This window comes from Lytechinus pictus, chromosome 8, assembly GCF_037042905.1.
Source record: "Lytechinus pictus isolate F3 Inbred chromosome 8, Lp3.0, whole genome shotgun sequence".
NCBI lineage: Eukaryota > Metazoa > Echinodermata > Echinoidea > Temnopleuroida > Toxopneustidae > Lytechinus > Lytechinus pictus.
Window position 1 is genome coordinate 14396733 of NC_087252.1, and position 20509 is coordinate 14417241.

A 20509-nucleotide genomic window follows, 5' to 3' on the forward strand; every position below is an offset into this window, starting at 1 on the left:
TCTCCCTGCGGCGGAGCCGTTTTGGTACATTGCTGGTATTTTTATCTTTGGCGGTGTTTTCCGAATCAATTGCTAATTGCGCCAAACTGATGTATTTTCAGGATTTCTAGTAAATGTAAAGATGAAAGATCAGACATTTTTCTTTCTAGAAATAAAGGTTTCGCTTCTCAAAGCAACAATAATATTTTAAAAATTACGAGGAAAAAGTCGTGTTATTTTGTAAAATCTTCGCTTTTCCCCAAGTCAATAGGCACTGTGTACAAAAATGCGTAAGGGCAATCAGCACGCGCGGACAGGTCGGGTTCGATCGATACCGCTTTGTTGTCTGCTCTAGTGCTTTTTTCATTGCATATTATATTGGCACGCTACTCATGAATGGTCTCTTTACCTCCTTGTAGAGAGATAATTTGCAAAGTGTATAATTACGACGATAATCCGTTTTTGGTGAAATCACAGCATACCAAATACCTTTACTTTCCATAATGAATAAAAAAGGGTGAATATTCCCTTGCAATTGCGATGATGATGATTTAACACTGCGCAACGAAAGTCCGAAACTATTTTGTCATTTGGGGGGGGGGGGGGGCTTCAAGACGGTGGCCTCAGCGTTTCACTAAAAATCTTCTTTTCATAAATTATAGTTTGTAATTAGAATAATTTTGTTCCTGAAGATTGCATGCCAGTATTCGATATGTTTTCCTGTTGCATTTTCAAAGAGTGAAGGGTGTAAATGTAACTCAAATAGTGAATCTGAAATCATACCTCCCAACGCTATCCTCGTCTCGTTCTACGTTTCATTGTTCTATATCTCCCTTTTCCCTCCAAAATAACCATGCCACCGACTACTGTTCGTCACAATGAGAGAAAGTAAATTATTTTTATCTAATGAAATCGTAACATCTAAATTAAAAGTGTTTTATTATGTTCTTTCATTTTATTAATTTTTTAACCGTTCTGGGTTTTTTCACAACCGAAAACAAAAGTAATAAATAAATCATGAAAGAATTGTATCCCGTTTTGTCTCTATCTCTTTAATCGTTAATTAAATAGTACAGAGGTGTTGGAGTCGGAAGGAGGCGTCAGTCCACCCCCCCCCCCCCCTGTTACACCCACAAATGTAATAATCGCCCACAAATGTAATAACGCCCACAAATGTAATAACACTTTACCCACAAATGTAATAATTTCAACCACAAATGTAATAATGCACTTTACCCACAAATGTAATAATTTTTGATCGCCCACAAATGTAATAATGACTTTACCCACAAATGTAATAAATTTGAAGGGATTTTTGGCGAATCTGTTCTAAACTAAAATCCTATATTAATACGTTCGTTTAGCACAAAAGTGCAAAGTCTTTTTTTCCAGACCCGGTTAATTCAAAATTATAAATATAAGTCCAAACTAAGATACGATAATGATATTCCAGTGGAATAAAAATGAGAATCGAGCTTAGTCTTTTCTCCAGACCCAGTTAATTAAAACTGGTGGAATTAATGTCTTTGTTGTTGTTTTAACTTCTACGGCGCGTATTGTGAATATAATATGCGCTAAGAGTAAATTGAGAATCAAGCATAGTCTTTTCTCCAGACCCGGTAACTAAAAACTAAAACCCTATAGTAATGCGTTCTATAGCACAAAAGTGCAAAGTCTTTTTTCCAGACCCAGTTAATTCAAAAATTATAATATAAGTCCAAAGTCTTTTTTCCAGACCCGGTTGTTTAAAAAATTATAATATAAGTCCAAAGTCTTTTTTGCAGACCTGGTTGTTTAAAAAATTATAATTAATTATGATATAAGTCCAAAGTCTTTTTTCCAGACCCGGTTGTTTAAAAAAAATTATAATATAAGTCCAAAGTCTTTTTCCAGACCCGGTTGTTTCAAAAATTATAATATAAGTCCAAAGTCTTTTTTCCAGACCCGGTTGTTTTTTAAATTATAATATAAGTCCAAAGTCTTTTTTCCAGACCCGTTATTTCAAAAATTATAATATTAATCCAAACTAAGATACGATAATGATATTCCAGTGGAATTAAAATGAGAATTGAGCTTAGTCTTTTCTCCAGACCCAGTTAATTAAAATTGGTGGAATTAATGTCTTTGTTGTTGTTTTAACTTATACAGCGCGTATTGTGAATATATGCGCTAAGAGTAAATTGAGAATCAAGCGTAGTCTTTTCTCCAGACCCGGTTACTTAAAACTAAAAACTAAATCCCTTTACCAACAAATGTAATAGTGCACTTTACCCACAAATGTAATAATTTTTGATCGCCCACAAATGTAATAATGACTTTACCCACAAATGTTATAAATTTTAAGGGATTTTTGGTGAATCTGTTCTAAACTAAATCCCTATAGTAATGCGTTCATATACTAGTAGCGCAAAGTCACAGTCTTTTTTTCCAGACCGGGTAATATAAAACATTTAAACAATCTTCCAAATAAAGATCCCCAAATTAATTCTTCTTAATGTTGAATAACATAGAAGTTAACGTAGTCTTCCATCCAGACCCAGATCTTTCAAATACCAAATGATGAATAATAATAGTAAATTAATAATAATAAAAAAAAAACAAAGGCCCACGATCCTATTTATGTTGAATAACCATTCCATTCCATTCCTTGTTTTTATTTGGCAATAAGTCATTATTGACTGTTATGAAAAGTAGGGTAACAATTTTATTTATTATTATTATTTTTATATTAATTGTTTTTATTATTTCTTGTATATGTGTGCCATCCTGGGAAAATGGGTATTATAGGTGAAATTTTTGATTTTGGTTTTTTAATGTTTTCTGGTACATGGACACATGTACAATGTGTATACGAAATATTAGAGTCTAATTCATATTTAAATTAGAGATATGGCCAATTGAATCAGGGGTACCCCCCCCCCCTGCCTGGCTGTATGGGTCGTCATGGTAGTCGGGCTTATTATTCATCTTTTCATGATAGCGAAATGTTGGTTCTTTTGTAACGCCCAACATACCTGGCATAGGCGAGGTGATCTTTTGTAGTGCAGACATAATTTTTATATATACACAGCTAGGCGAATACAATAAAACAAATTATTCTACATATTCAACCACACCCACACTAGAACCCACACCCACACACTCACATTACATGCAAAAAAACCCTTATGGAGACTTTTTGTCATACTATATATAGTTCGTCATAGCGCGTAGTTTTAACATGAGAGGAGGTTCCCAGATCCAATGACCAGGGGAAGATGGGGTTGGGTAATTCATCTGATTTTTTTGTTGTTGGGGGGGGGGGGAGGGGCAGCTTATCATATTTTTGGGGGGTGCCCACCCCCACAGGCGCCGCAGAACATTTTTTGAAAATGGGAGGGGCTGTCCATGCAAAAAAAAAATCACAATCAAATGGTAATTTTTTACATGTTTATACATGCGTTCTGGGGGAAAAAAAGTGGGGCCTAAGCCCCTGCCCACCTCCATCCTAGATTTGTCCCTGCCCTTAACCCCCCCCCCAAAAAAAAAGACACCACCATGCTGTTTGTCCATACTTCACTTTCTCGCAAAGTAAAATCTAAAAAAAAAATCATGCTTAAGCTTTGGAAAATAACCACAAACAAAATTCAATTTTGCAAAACCAAGTTTTTTCGGTGGCAATACACAATAGTGAAAAGCTGATGCGAGCTACATTTCATTAAGATTTAATATGACAGCAACTCTTGATGAAATATCAACTTTCATTGAACTAGCGAATCAGGAAGCAGAAGGTTCACTGTTTTCATGGTAGTTTTCATTCGAGCAAGGGATCATATCCATATTTAATGAAATGGGCCACATTTGGTTTCTTTTTAGGGATGGGGTAGTCATGAAAATATATTTCACAAATTGCTGCCAAATTATCTGGATCACTGAAGGATTTTTTTTAGGTCACTTCGTTTGAAAAGAAGAATAAAACTGTGCGTAAAAACTTGGCTCCACATATTAATACGACAGGTATTATAACTAACAAATACTCACAAATACATAGTCATCTTTTCTCTGCTACACTCTGTACACGTGTGTAATGATATGCGTTGTAAACATCTTGTGCTTGAATAAAAAAATAATATCAGAGTTTAATTCTTGATATGGAAGAGACTACATACATTTACTCTCTTCTATGCAGCAGTATTGGCAAAACTCAGGAATGTGCATCGCTCTCCACTGTCCAAATTTGCACTAAAAATTATATAAAACACGATAATCTCTCCCTAGTGTGTGTGTTTAACATTATCACAAACTTCTTAATACAGCAGCAAACTTACCACATTTCAATTTTCTACAATGACATCCTTCTAATTGGTTAGCAAACGTTACAAATTAAGTTTAATTTTTTTATCGAAAAACTTCAGAGTTTGTTCATTCAAAGTAAAACATGTATTCATTGTTCAATTTCCTCTCCTACCGGGGAGGCCGCGAGGTGCCTTGTCCTCATCTAAGATCTTTCCATATATCATATTCCCTCTATTTGGAAAATCCAGTTGATAGCTTATCAGGGAGTATCTGAGAGACTATGTCAGCAGGGTTCACCAAAGGGGATAATTTTCTTCCTCTGCATTGTTTGCTTTCTTCATGTTCCAGTCTTAAAAATGCCACGTTCCGATGACTCAAATCTACATGTTTGATGAATGCAATTGAAAAGTTCACCGATATTAATGTGTTATAAAAACAGTCACATTACACTCTCATTTCTTCATGATTCATGGACATTTATCAACAACATGATATTTAAAATACATTAACTTTTCACTCTTTGGCTTTGTGTAAATGTTACTTGTATTTCTAATAAAGGTGGAAGTACTCCCTGATGTCATATTTTTCTACAAAAAATAATAAGATTTAACTATTGTTGGGTAAAAAAATCCCTCCAAAATTCATGAGATGTTCATATTTAAATGTTTAATGTGATATATCACTTGCAAAAAGCTTTCTCTGCATGAGCCTTTATCCAAATTCTATATTTTTTTTTCATTTTTTATTGTTTTTATCATTTTATATTTTTTTATATTTTCCATAATTCTAGATTTCATGTACTAATAGTGGTAAAATAAATTTTAAAACAATATCTTATAAAACGGCAATTAATTCGTGGAAAAATCGGTTACAACTGACATGATAAAGTAACAACTGGCACACTATTTCCATATAGAATATGGATAAAGCATGGAAAGCTACCTGAAGCTGTGGTAATGGTGAATCCCATATCAGAGTCTTAAAGTACTTCTTGAAGGGCTGCTGTCAGCTGTATGTTGGTTCTGAGATGTCTTGTTCTCACTGCACTAATACAGTTGCTCTGTAGATCCCGTGCCTTTAACATGTTTAACACAACGAAAGAAAACAAGGCCAATTAGTTAACAAATTTTCAGAGTTAAAGTTTATTAAAAAAAAACACTACTTAAGAAAAAAAACTTAACAAAAAAACAATTAAAACTATAATTTTTTTTTTCAAAAATATGTCTTTTCATTTTTCTTTATAATATTGAATGATTTTGTGTAGAAAGTTGGCGAACCTCATGTAATGTAGCTCGACCAGATTGTAGAAAAAATAAGAAATACCCCCCACACCCGCCCCCAAAATACATTGTTATTTTTGAATAAATTTCTTATAAATTGTGACAATCTGTTTTCTAGTTATAATTTCGATATCATTTGCACAGCTTTGGTGAAGCTCATACCAAATAGACCCCACCCCCTCCGAAAAAAAAAAATTGAAATCAGAAGTCCGACAAATAAGAATTTGTTAGAAGAGGGGATTTGAAAAATGTCCATAATTAACCGATTTAAAAGGGTACTCCGAGCTGAAAATAATTTCATCAAATGTAAGCAAATGCTGCAAATTTCATCAAAATCTGATAACAACTAGATCTAAAAGGGTTTTTCATGCAATATAAAAACAGTTATATGCACGTCTTAATAAATATTCGTTAGATGGGCTGATGATGACACCCCACTTTAACTTTTCTTATAACAAAACATGAAATCATACTTATTTTATTTGGTCATACGTGTGTGAATGATATGTCACCTTTTTGCATGAATTAATATCTAGTCTTGGAGGGGGGGGGGGGATAGAACAAACATAATTTCATGTAACAAGGTGAGACATCTTTGCATCAGTTTGTCAAGTAAATTCATAAAAACATGCATAGAACTGTTTCACCGAAATCCATATCTTTAAATTATCATAGCTCTTTTACTCCTTGTCCAATTTTGATTTTTTTATATACATTTTTTACAAACTTGTTGCATGTGATAGATTTAACTTAAATGGTTACAAGTATGTAACGAAGGCCTATCTAAGTACGTGCAGATCTAGATCTAGTTGATAGCCTAGGCATACATAAGTTAGATCTTAAAAAGGCCGTCAAAGTCCCGGACAAATACCGCGAATCGCTGCAGCAGTCGCATGTAATTTGACGTTTAAAGTCGTTCCTAAAAAAGCTCTCTCTCGATCGATCCACATAAACACGCAACACAAAATTCACATTCACGTGTTTAGTTGCCATGTTCCTCGCATCGCAATTATCAATGAATATAACAAAACAACTCAATCTGCAACATAATTTAACTTACCTTCATGGATTTCAGCCAAGGGAATTAAATTCAATCAACATGTATCCGAACCCGCCACCAAATATATCGAGCCGATATCCACAGTTCTGAAAAATAAAAATGCGCCTGACATTTTTTTTCCCCGCGGGTTGTTTGTTTTGTTTTTCCTCGCGACGCGCGCCAGACAAAAGTTTGATGACACGCGTATTTAAATGACGTCCTAGCGCATTTATTGTCTCTCACCAATAGTCTGGTTTTTGCGCGACGCCACACATTATTATTCATTCCTTTTTTTTTCTATGAAAAAAAAAACACACACACACAAAAAAACATTTAAATACATATGAAACAAAAAAACTGAGGAATAAGATATCAGCAAACAATAGGGGGATTACTTCCCGAAAAAGATAAAATTGTTGATCGACGATCTATGAAATATTATAAAGAAAATCATTCTAACGAGAGGGGATAACGTTTTAACATAAAGTAAAGTAAGGACGGAGATAGAAAGGATTTATGTGATCAAGAAGTGATAAGATAGGGAAAAAAAAAACTGATTTGACATGACTGAAAGAGAGACAGGCAAAGAAAACAAGGCAAACAATATTAACAAAGACCCCACAATATCATTGATGTTGAATAACGTTGTTGCTGTTGTTATCTTGGGTTTTAAGGCGCATATCATTCAGATATGAATATTTATGCCTATGATTAATTTGTCGTTTTTGTGGTATGCGTTATCACAGGGTTTTTATAGTTTGGAAGATGCTAGGATCTAAGTTTTAAGATTAATGTTTAGCTTAATTTGTAATTTTAAGAGAACTGGGTGTGGGGTAAAGACAACACTCTAAGCCCAAGCATTTTAACTGGGTTTAATTTGGAAGATTGGTTAATTAGCTTTGATTTTTTTTTCTCAATATTTGTTTATCTTTTAAATAATCGGGTCTAGACGGAAGACTAAGCATACAGTAATACTCGTGTATTCAAATAACATTAAAAAATCAGTTTCGAAAACTTTCAAATTTTTTCTAAACCAGAGATATAGCACATCTATTTTACATTGTCTCCGAATGAACAATATTGATCTTAACGAGAATAGACGGCTTGTTAACAACCATGAAACAGGTCTATATGCTCATTCTGTGCTGTGCCGGAAACAACTCTCCACTATCTCACAAAATGTCCCCAATACTCACAAGAAAGGGAAAAGCTCTTACTTGAAATAAATAAAAGTGAATTGGATTTAAAGAGAATTCTCAATTCAGCAGAGTATTCGCATCAAAAAGCTTTGGTATCCTTCGTAAGAAGGACCCAAAGATTCACATAGTATATTCGAGTCGTTTTAACATATTGTTAATTGAAATAATTGAACGTTGTATTTAGTTCCATTCATGTATGAATCTCATGTTTGATGACTCTTATAAACCCATGTTGGGGGAAAATAATTATATACGTGTTGATATGAATGCATTACACATATTATGTCTTTTGTATGATCTTATCAATTTGTAAATATCTGATTTATTGAACAAACTATGAGATGTGAAAATTAACCCAATGCACGATAATTGCACAAGACTCAGAACGTTTGTTTTGTCTCGAACCTAACCATTTGTACTAACTTTGATTTTCGAAAATCGGATGAAGGAGATCATTTCGTCAACAGACATCACACAGCCTTGACTGGTATTGGGGGGGGGGCCTAAGGCTACGCATGCGCATCATGCAGTAGCTGAGAAACCTGATCAATGTACCGATCCGGGCTTGGCCAGATAATACATCTAAAGAGGCTAAGTGATTTGTGATGACAGTCTGTTGTGATTCTCCAAAATTGAGCGAATAATGCAGCGCTCTACCTTCCTTTTACTGAATTGATTCAAGTACAGAAAAGTTATAAATAAAATTACCGCAAATTATGCTGGCGCAAATATTCACTACTGAATGACACGCGCCGTATAAGCTAAAACAACAACGTTATTCCACAGGAATAAGAATATGACAAAGTCTGATGTTTTTAAGATTGTTTAAATTATTTTTTAAATGACTGGGTCTGGAATAAAGACAACGCTCTAAACATGTGCTTTTCTACATGGTCTTAATTTGAAGGATTGTTGGTTCTTAGATTCGTTGTTGGGGGTTGGGTTTTATTGCTTTTTTATTCTTGAAATAACTGTGTCTGGAGGAAAGTCTATAATCGATATTCATGTTATTCCACAATAATTAGATTATTAGGTATTCGTTTTAGAATGTTTGTAAAAACTATTTTATTTTTTTCAAATAATAACCAAGTCTGGAGAAAGGATGTTTGCTTTACCCATGCATTATTACAATGTTTTGTAGGGGTCTCAGTATTATTAAAAAAAAAACTGGGTGTGGGGTAAAGACATATTTTGGGGGGTATTTTGGGTGTAACTGTGAATATTGTTCTTAGACTTGAAGTTTTTTTACTTCATTTTTTAAATCACCGGGTCTGGAGGAAAGAGTACGTTTTAAAACTCGTGTTATTCCACAAGAATAAGAATATGATAGGGTCTTTCGCTAGAAGATTTTTTTTGTAATTTTTTTTAATGATTAGGTCTGGAATAAAGACAACGCTCTAAACCTCTTTTTAAAACAGGTTATTCGGTTGAAGGACTGTTTGGTCTTAGATTTTGAGTTTTTTGTATTATTACTATTAGCGTTATTTAGAAAAAAAATAACTGGGTCTGGCTGAAAGACTACGCTATATTTCCATGTTATCCAGCATTAATAAGATTATGGGGTCTATATACTGTTTTTTGTTGCTGTTGTATTGTTATTTATAATTTTGGAATAACAGGGTTTGGAGAAAAGACTAAGCTCGATTTTCATTTTTATTCCACTGGAATATTATTATGGTATCTTAGTTTGGACTTATATTATAATTTTTGAAATAACCGGGTCTGGAAAAAAGACTTTGGACTTATTTTATAATTTTTTAAACATCCGGGTCTGGAAAAAAGACTTTGGACTTATATTATAATTTTTCAATTAACCGGGTCTGGAAAAAAGAGTTTGCACTTTTGTGCTATATGAACGCATTACTATAGGGTTTTAGTTTTTAGTTTTAAGTAACCGGGTCTGGAGAAAAGACTACGCTTGATTCTCAATTTACCTTTAGTGCATATAGTCACAATACGCGCTGTATAAGTTAAAACAACAACAAAGACATTAATTCCACCAATTTTAATTAACTGGGTCTGGAGAAAAGACTAAGCTCAATTCTCATTTTAATTCCACTGGAATATCATTATCGTATCTTAGTTTGGATTAATATTATAATTTTTGAAATAACGGGTCTGGAAAAAAGACTTTGGACTTTTGTGCTATATGAACGCATTACTATAGGGTTTTAGTTTTTAGTTTTAAGTAACCGGGTCTGGAGAAAAGACTACGCTTGATTCTCAATTTACTCTTAGTGCATATAGTCACAATACGCACTGTATAAGTTAAAACAACAACAAAGACATTAATTCCACCAGTTTTAATTAACTGGGTCTGGAGAAAGACTAAGCTCGATCATTTCTATTCCCTTGGAATATTATTATCGTATCTTAGTTTGGACTTATATAATATTTTTTGAAATAACCGGATTCGCCAAAAATCCCTTCAAATTTATTACATTTGTGGGTAAAGTCATTATTACATTTGTGGGTGATCAAAAATTATTACATTTGTGGGTAAAGTGCATTATTACATTTGTGGGTAAAATTATTACATTTGTGGGTAAAGTGTTATTACATTTGTGGGTGCAACACCCCCCTTCAGCAAACGTATATAAAACGCGAAGTCCATAAATTTGTATGTTTGCCGTAATGAAAAATATAAGGTCAGCCTAACTTTTTTTCTTTATACGGATCCTTTTCTACTACGCTATTCGCCAGAAAAAGAAAAGGCAAAAAAAGAAGAAAGAAACTGGCGAAAAAGTAGGAAAATTGATAACATTTTTTTTAGGGGGGGGGGTAGGTGTAAGATTAAGAGGGGTTTGTCGGGACACGCCAAACAAACGTGTTTTCTAGTTGGATGCCTCACCGTAAATTATCATTCTATTTCCTAAATTTCCGGCGAGGAAACTTTTACTTCATTATTGGTTTTAGCATGTGAACTGATTATGCTTTTGTCGAATTTTCAGTGCAAAAAAAATCACCTGGCGGAGAATGAGAGAATGGGATGAAGAGCTTCCAAAACCTAACATGACAAATTCATTCTATAAAATGACGTGAATTACAAATTGAGGTGGGGGACTAGTAATCTATCATTCTTTATAAGTAAATATTCATGCAATAGCGCACATAATGGTTTACATTATGCCTTTTTGGTATATTTCCTCTTTCCCCCCTCTCATCCTTTCTGTCGTTTTACATGTATCTCGATTTGCATTTTCTATTTTTTTTTCTGAATCTCACTTGCATCTTCTTCCATCCCTATGCGTATCATCACCCATGGGAATTGTATTTTTTTAATAAAGCACCGTCATGCTCAAGAAGAAAACGTTCTTGTCATTTCATAAGCGTCTGCATGTTTTGTCAATAAATGAGTAGACTTTACATTTGTATTCATTACGTCTTACCCCCGTTTGGGAACGGACCGCAGTTCGGATTGCAAACTGCGGTATTTCACCCCATTTTGCGTTTGAAAATCTAAAACATCATTTCCAAGCCCTGGGGGTCGTTTCATAAAGCTGTTCGTAAGTTAAGAGCGACTTTAACAACGACTGGTGATCATCGCCAATTGTACCATTTACCGCAAGACATGATCACCAGTCGCTCTTAACTTACGAACAGCTTTATGAAACACCCGCCTGATCAACCCCGCTTGGCCAGGTAATCCCCACAGGCTAGATTATGAGCGTTGAGCCAAGGACGAAATGATAACAACAGCTGTGCTATTACGTAAGTCTTCTCTGCCTGTAGAAGGACCTTCGAATTAAATTATTGTATTCGATATTTAATCACGTTTTCAAAGGCATATTGTATTCAGAAATTCAATGCTAGCCCATTTTCAATTTCGAACAAAGAAAATCAACCTCGAAATAAGGAAAGTAAGTGAATAAAAAATGGCGACATGTTTTCCCGGACCGCACTCGGGCTGTTGTGTTATCTTCGGACCGAGGTCAAGAAACAGGTGTTTTGATACTTACATTGCATGCCTGGGGCAGTAGGGTTTTCGTACTTGGAGAAGAGGGGTATAGTGTTATCAAACGGAGCTCTTTCGTCATGTTAATGTTACTGTCGTAATACGAAAAGCAGTATTCCTAAGAGCTTTTTGTATTGCTAAATACGAAAAGCATTCAGTAGGTAATCCTGACGAAATCACTAATCTTCCTTTTATTCAGGGCGTTGACTATTTGTTCCCTGCTCTTTTTATAAGGGATTTGTTTGAGCGTCCGCCATGACTTTCTTTTGTTTGGGGAGTGCCGAGATCAAGAACTACAAGGACGTTTTATTTTCAAAAGAGCAGAGGATAAACGGTGTTCTAAATTGCTTTATTTTATGTTTGTTTCCTTTGAAATAGAAGACAAAAATAAAAGCAATAAGATGAGAGAACGAGAGAAAGCGGGGGTCAAAAGTGCACCAGGGGCCCGTTTTATATGAAATTTGTTTACAAATTTTCAATAACACTTGAAAGCTACTGAAATCTATGTGACTGGCGGATGGTATTTTTTTTTTAATTATTGCGCATTTGTCAATATAAAATGTACATGTATTTACAAAACGGTACCAAGGGATTTTTCTTTTCGTTTTCCCTTTCGCTGGTTTCTAACCTGTAACTGAATTATCTACCGCTACCGTTCTTCTCATCTAAATTATATCTGTATCGTCTTCCTTCTCCCCGATTTGGATTACGAGGAATATACCCGCCCCATCCCCCTCTATCCATTCTCTCTGATTTTTTTCTTCTCAGTACACTGTTAGAAAAATATCAGTTTTTTAACGGAAAAAGTCCGGCAGCAAAATTTTTGTTCCGTAAATTTACAGAAAGTGATAATTTATAGAAAAGTTCTGTAAAAAATACAAGATTCCGTAAATTACAATTATTGAAAATATGGGCTTTATTTACGGAAACTTTACAGAAAATTTATATGAATTAATATAATTCCTTATAAATAATTAACGGAAAAAAAATTTGTCCGGAAATTTTGCTGCCAGATTTTTTTTTGTCCGTAATTTTACGAATTCCTTTTCCGTAAAATTACCGTACATTTACAAATTCCCATGTAAAATACGGATTTTATTCACAGAAATATTACAGAAAATTTACGTAAATTAACATAATTCCGTATAAATAATTAATGGAAAAAAAAAATTGTCCGGAAATTTTGCCGCCGAAATTTTTTTTTTCATCCGTAATTTTACGGATTTCTATTCCTTAAAATAACCGTACTTTTACTAAATTCCCATGTAAAATACAGATTTTATTTACAAAATTTTACTGAAAATTTACGTAAATAAACATGATTCTGTATAAATAATTAATGAAAAAAAATTCGTCCGGAAATTTTGCTGCCGGAATTTTCTTTTTTAATCCGTAATTTTACGGATTCCTTTTTTGTAAAATTACCGTACTTTTACAAAATTCCCATGTAAATTTACACATTTCCGTAAAAAAAAAAACAAGTTTACAGAATTCATAAAAAAAAATTCAGATTTTTTTTAATCAGTAGATACAATAGGAACGCTGGTTTGCTATTTAAACATGTACTCCCAAACACAGGGTAGATTGTATGAATGCATTCACTTAACCCTAAAAAGACTGGGGGGGGGGGCTGAATCAGCCCCCCCCCCCCTCAACATTTTTCGCGATAAATCCGCCGCGCGAAATTTTTTGACCGCGTCACTCACTGACTTTTTACTTTCAAGTCTCGTGCAACTTTTGAGACCAAAAATTGTAACCCCCGGGTACGCGATTCCGAAATTACACAACATTTCGTAAGTGCATGCAGACCCCAAATTACTCAAAAACGTGAATTTGTGTACAAATCCAATGCAAATAGTGTTTTTAGCCAAAATTCATAAATGTATAATTATTTTTCCTTTTACTGCTTAAAATCAATTACTTATGTCTTTTTTATGGTAAAAAAAATGTCCCTGACGATTTCCATTGAAAAAACAATAGAAAACAAAAAGTAAAAAAACAAAGAAATACATGAGAAATTTAGAAAACAATAGAATACATAAGAAAATAAATGTGATGTTGAAATTTTTGAAAAAATAAATTTCATCAGATCAGATGAGTATGTGAAACAAGAATTAGCATTTTAGGGGCATTATTTCATTAATTAGAGCAAACTTATGATTTTACGCATAAATTAGCATAATTAATGAGCAATGAGATTTTTCGCAGAATATTATAGTTTTGTAGATAATGCCATGGGTAACGCGCGTGCCAATTTTCGTCGCGATCGCGCGATCGATGGCCGATCGATGGTCTTCGTAGGCATCGAAATAGCCCAGTCTATTTAGGGTTAGCGCAAGAACACAAAAGGTGTATAGGTTGGGATGAGTTTAATCAACCGTGACCGAGTCAACGTTCAGCATAAATTACAAAGGATCGTAAGTGCAAAACACATACAACATGTATGGAACGCCAAGAGGCATGATGCTATAAATAAAAATAACTCATACTGGCGTGACTCATATTCTCTTCTCTTGTCAATCATGAAAATGTATGCACAAGAACAACATATGCCTGAAATAAAATCAAACCAGCTATAGTATGAGTAAACTTAACAACGTTATCGTTTACAAGCGACCTTAAAACATGTAGGAAAATGCATATAAGTAATAACCGTAACAATGTAATCTTTTGCAAACAACCTTAGCATATACTGTAGGTTGGAAATTGTATGTTAAAACATCTGCATAAAATTAACAATCAAATATTATAAAATGATTACGTATCTTGAAAATCATTATAAAAAAATGACTAATAAAACTCAGTGACAAAATATTTGATCATTAATATCTTGTGTATACCAAACAGCTTGATCTACACGCAGCTGCACAATATCATTTAAACCGATAAATTTTACGCATACCAAAAACTATCAATTTTCTAATGTACAAATCATTTTTTATTTACACCAGCTTGACTGTTTGCTTAAATGATACTCTTACTTATGTGCTCCCTCTCTGATTTCTAGATATTGTCATCATCATCAACTTTGTCTGGAGACCTAAATTAATAGAAACAACCTCAGTCAAATAGATTTAACAGTTCCCAGAAACACTCAATAATCGTTTAATTCAATTACTCGGTTGGGTCCGATAGTCCGCGGGTCCGATAGACCGCGGGTCCGATAGTCCGCGGTGTGCGTACAATTCTGATCAGCAGGATATAGTGAGATCCAATGTCATCAAGAGGTCAAAAGGTCAATGATACGAGTCCATGGGGTTCTAAAACGATGACCCAAAGGACACTCGCCCCCTGACAACTACTTCAAGGAAAATATTATCTCCATATTTTTATCGTCGGGGACTGTTACCCCCCCCCCCCCATCCCGGAAATTTACCCTCTAGACGCCAATTACCCCTACTACGGAGCCTTTCAAATGTCATTGACTTGACGACATGGCGAGATTCTTTATCGTGCCATGTCGACTAAATAAGCTTATAATGTCGGCATGGCGAGATACGTTATCCTGCCAAGTCCACATATAAAAAGTTATACGTCAACATGGTAAGATATTTTATCTTGCCAAGTCTTGTCGAACTTTTGTAGAGGGCACCAAGATAAAAAAAATAAATGAAATCGGGGGGGGGGTAGAAGTTAAAGAATATCTGATATTTTATTTTTTAAAACACATTGAGGTATTTCACAAGGCCTAAATAAATAATGAGAACGCGAAGCGCGATCTGATTTTTAAAAAAATTGTATTTCATCCTGAAAGCCTAATTCCGGGGGCGGACCCAGCTTCCGCAAATAAGGAGGGAGGGGGGGGGGGGGAATTTTTCCACCCATATTTTCCCCGATCGGCCGCTCAATGTTGATTTTTTTGTTGGTTTCTTTGAAGGGGTTGTTCCAGTGGCGTAATGATCCAACAATTTTTAGGGGGTTCGATAATGCGTACCGCATCAAATTAATAAGAAGTTTCCAGTTGCAAAGCGAGCAAGCAAATATGCTGACATTTTTATTACAAAAATACAAGGTTGTGATAGATTTTGACATAATATTCGGAAAATAATATCATATTTCATCCTTATCCCTTTCATTTTCTCTCTTTTTTTTCTTAGTCGTGATTCTTTTTTCTTTTATTATTATTTTCATTTTATTTTATTTTATTTTATATATATATATATTTTTTTTTTTTTTGGGGGGGGGGGAGCAAAACGCCCATGTCCTAACAGTCATTTCCTAGCTTTACTTTATAAACAACATAAATGTGTAATAATCTCATAAGCCCTATGTAAGGTAAAAAAATAGAAATTTCATGTATTTTGTCCTGAAAATTCTGGGCAATGTTTGTAAACCTGAACAGAACGCATTATGTAGCTAGATAATTACCATGAGCGCGAAGCGCGATCAGAAGTGTTAAATATGCATTCTGGCCTAGTCGAAAAGGGACCTGTTAAAGACGTTTTGCAGTTAGCCATTAAGACGATACATATGTCAACGATTAAATAACGTGAGCGCGAGGCGCGAGCTGAACATTTTTGATATTCCAACCCAAAAAGATGAGATTTCAAACCCCCCAACGGGACACTCGAGTCATGTTTTGTCAATCATGAAAAAGGATGGGTAATTTTTGGTATCTTGATAATGCGAGCGCAAAGCGCGATCAGAAAATTGTTGATATTCTGATCTGAAACTGGATAATTTTAGTACGATTTGAATAAGATCAAGCTGCATATCCCCAAAACATGCGTGCGCGTGTTTTAGAGTTAGACAGAATCTGCATTCTGAATACATTTCATTTTTCATCATGAAAATCAATAATGCGAGCGCAGAGCGCGAGTTGAAAATAATATTTGAAATTCCGATATGAAATGAGTCAATTTATGCACTATTTACAGCACTGTGTATATAGGGAAATTGTGACGTCGATGCGGATATCGCCCCCCCCCCAAAAAAAAAAAAAACTTTAATTTTTAAAGGCATCTCGCACACATGATTATAATGTTTTTGTTTTATTTATCATTCACTATGAGATCTGTATAAAGTGATAAACCAATGAATTATTTTTATATGTATATGTTTCCAATTATTTGCCTATTTATTAAACAACAATGTTTGTGTTGTTATTTGACGATTGTTTCACAGAATTACGTCGGTTGACATCTACCTATACCCATGGATTATCTCCATCACCTTCACAACCTTGAATTGCTTACAGATGTATGATTGATAAATTTGGTTTACATTGTTTTAATTTGTTTAAAAGTATTACTGAAATGATTTGATGAGATAACAAAAATGAAAACTTGAAATAACATTTTGAATGTAGTTTTTGTTAATCTTGGGAAGACAATTAAGATTGCAGTTATTGTGTTGGTAGATGTGTAATCAAATCTACATGCACATGTTCACTGTTTGGAACATTTATAAAGATCACAAAATAAAAGAATTAAAAATAATATTCAACTCTTCTGCATACATGTACAGCTACCTTTGCCAAGACCACGTCGTGGGCTACGGGATGCTAGAAATCCATTGGAATCGTACGAGGATGGGCCATTTCGAGATCGGTATCGACTGTCAAAAGAAATTGTCATTTACATCATCAACATGCTGGAAGCCGAATTGAAGAGGGACACACAGAGGAACGATCCACTTCCCGTTTATTTGCAGGTGTTGACGGCTCTCCGTTTTTATGCAGTGGGTGAGTAATTGAATTAAACGATTATTAAATGTTTCTGGGCACCGTTGAATCTATTTGACTGAGGTTGTTTTTATTAATTTTAGGACTCCAGACAAAGTTGATGATGATTACAATATCTAGAAATCAGAGAGGGAGCACATAAGTAAGAGTATCATTTAAGCAAACAGTCAAGAACCTATGAATTGCATACTTAAAAATTCCAAAACTACCACAGCAGGAGTGAAGCTCTGCTGTTTCTGCTGTTGAGAACTGTTATGTCAGGTTAGAGTTATAAATTCGTCATTAACCCTAAATTGGCAGATCACCCCCGCCCCCCCCCCCCGAAACTTGGCTGTGTTGCGATGAAAAGCTATGAAATTTGGCACATAGATAACATCTCGAGATGAACATACACACACAGAACTATAGCTGCAATCGTATCAGAACAATGTGCATGCATTGACGACTGTGATTTTATGGAGGGCAAGAAACAGAAGGAGATAAAGAGAAAACTCCTGAGGATATACATTTTCAAAATATTAAGAGGGCGCTATTCTTATAGGCAATGGTCATTGATGCGTAAAAAAAACATTTTGCATATGAGGGATGATGCCATTAGCAAACCCTAGAAAAGTAATACCAAGATAAATGGAAACAAGGAAGTGATGGCCATTTTACTGTTTTCCAACTTTTTAATAGAGAGCGCTATTTCTTAAAGGTAATGGTCACTGATGTGCGTAAAAAAACATATGGATTATGAGAGATGATGCCATAAGCATACCCTGAAAATATGAGACCGAAATAAATGAAAACAATGAACTTATCGTTATGGCCATTATGATATTTCTTTAGTTTGCAATAGAGGGCGCTATTTTTGAGGATAATGGTCATTGATGTGTAAAATGAAAAATAAAACAATTGAATTTTGGACTATCATAAGTCAACCCTGAAAATATCAAACTGAAATAAATGAAAACAAGTAAGTGTTGGCCATTTTACTATTTTCCACTTTGCAATAGAGGGCGCTATTTCTAAAGGTAATGGTCACTGATGCGTAAAAAACGATGAATAAGGAAGCATGTTCCTATTAGCAAACCCTGAAAAATATCAGACCAAAATGAATAAAAACAAGGAAGTTACGGCCATTTTATGATTTTCCTACTTTGCATTTCAATAAACATGAATTTTTTTTAATGTAGACTATTTCGGATTTGAATTTAGGGCATGAAGACGGCATTTTGAAGGGCAAGTCATATTTTTATATGAAGAGCAACTCTTAAACAATCTACAACAATTTGTTAGAAGTGTGTAGCATGCAGGATAAGAGAGTAAGGACGGGATTAGGAATAGTATGCAAATGGACTAGAAATTTACAAAATGGCGCCTGGATGGTCATGCATTGCCCCTGTCCGTCCGCCCCCCCCCCCACTTGGTTTCTGCGCAATAAGTAAAAAAATATTTAATGGATAAAAAAAGATTTGGTGTGTAGGTATAGGACACCAAAATACAGGCTCAGTTCGAATTCGGAGTCCGCAGGTCAAAGGTCACAGCTCATTAGATATGCGAGTTGGTTTCCACATGATTATCATAAGTTCCAAATTAATATTTAGAAATGTTTTTTTATTTGAATTATAATCATGTGAATTATCACACATAGACATCTACTATGTATGGGAAATACCATGTATGTTGCGCGCCATGTTATATAGTGGTACACTTTGGGGGTACTGACCAATTTTTTCGAACATTTATAAATAGAATACATATCAGTACCACACAGAAGTATTAGCGAAGTATTAATAATTCATTTTGCTAATCTTGTTCTATATGATAAAACTTAATATTCACAATTACAATACAAGCAAACGCCCTGATTGTAAATGATGGAAAGATTTATTTATATACAAAGAAAACAAAATATCGTGAATATTACCATTATTCCATATTATTACCATATTATATTACCATTTTTTGGGGGAACGTCTTTGAACACATTTGACAATTGCGAATGTGTAAAATAACGTAAGGCATGCCTAATGCGTATATTAAATACATGTTGTGAAATAAATGGGAATCGAGAAGAATGGTAGCGTAGCTTTTAATGTAATGAATGTTTCCAGAGCTAGCATCAATTTTTGTTGACATTTTGGTGAGTTTGAAGAGAAATATTTGCCTAGAATTAGCCACGGGGCCCCTACTTTGATAAATCTGAGGCAGAAAATGAATGGTGATTTTTTTTTTATTTGTCACAACATTCATCAAAAGAAAAAAACGTTTCTAGAGAGACATGTAGGATTTCACTTGATATAACTGAATTTTATTTTAACATTTTGACTTACATTTTTCAGAGAATATCTGTTTATGGATTGCAGCTGTATAAAGATGATGTCATACGTGAGGCTTAGAATATAGCGCATAGTGCCTCGGTTTCAGACAATGGACGCGCTGTAGACACCTAATACTTAGCGTATCGTGCAACATTTTGAGGAAATAATGTAAATAGTGAGTGATTACCGCATTTAATCACAAAATCGAAAGACACCGGTGTCAAGATGACTGGGCTATTTTTCTTCAAATATTCATGGGTTTTTAAGAGGTTAATACAAATATCGATAATATTCAAGAAATTATATGAAACTGTTGCCTATGTAAATTGAAATACATCGCACGCAGCACTTTTTGATATAATGGTAATATAATATCAAGATAGATATTAATGAATTATCTTTAAGTTTAAAGTATATAAACTAATAAAGAGCAGAATTGGAAGTTCAATGGTTGGCAGATCTAAATTGTGGCAAAAAGAAGCTGCTGAAAACTTCTTATCTAATAAAAGAGAGCCAATGGAGTAAATTAGAAAGTAAAAAAGGGGCCTAAGCTTTCGATCCTAGCAGAATCTTCGTCGGAGGCCTCCGATGAAGATTCTGCTAGGATCGAAAGCTTAGGCACCTTTTTGACTTTCTAAGATCTAATCTGTGTAAGCCGCTAATTCAGAAAATTTAATATTGATTCTTCGACACAATTACTATCTGCTTTTGAACTTCCTAGATTGATATCTTTCAAGATTGACGAAACAATCTGAAAATATATTCTTTTGATATATTTGTTATATTAAAGACG

At 34.3% G+C, this 20509-nt stretch overlaps 1 protein-coding gene and 1 long non-coding RNA gene across 2 annotated transcripts in view; both read right to left on the reverse strand.

Moving 5' to 3' along the window:
• The window catches only part of LOC135154871 (uncharacterized), a 28906-nt gene that overhangs the window by 3961 nt on the left and 4436 nt on the right, over window positions 1-20509 (reverse strand). The window lies entirely within an intron of this gene.
• Window positions 4180-6831, reverse strand: LOC135154870 (uncharacterized). The gene is made up of 3 exons (XR_010294288.1): window positions 6595-6831; window positions 5197-5329; window positions 4180-4634 (listed from the first exon to the last, which is right to left on the reverse strand). It is a non-coding gene; the product is annotated as an uncharacterized LOC135154870 (long non-coding RNA).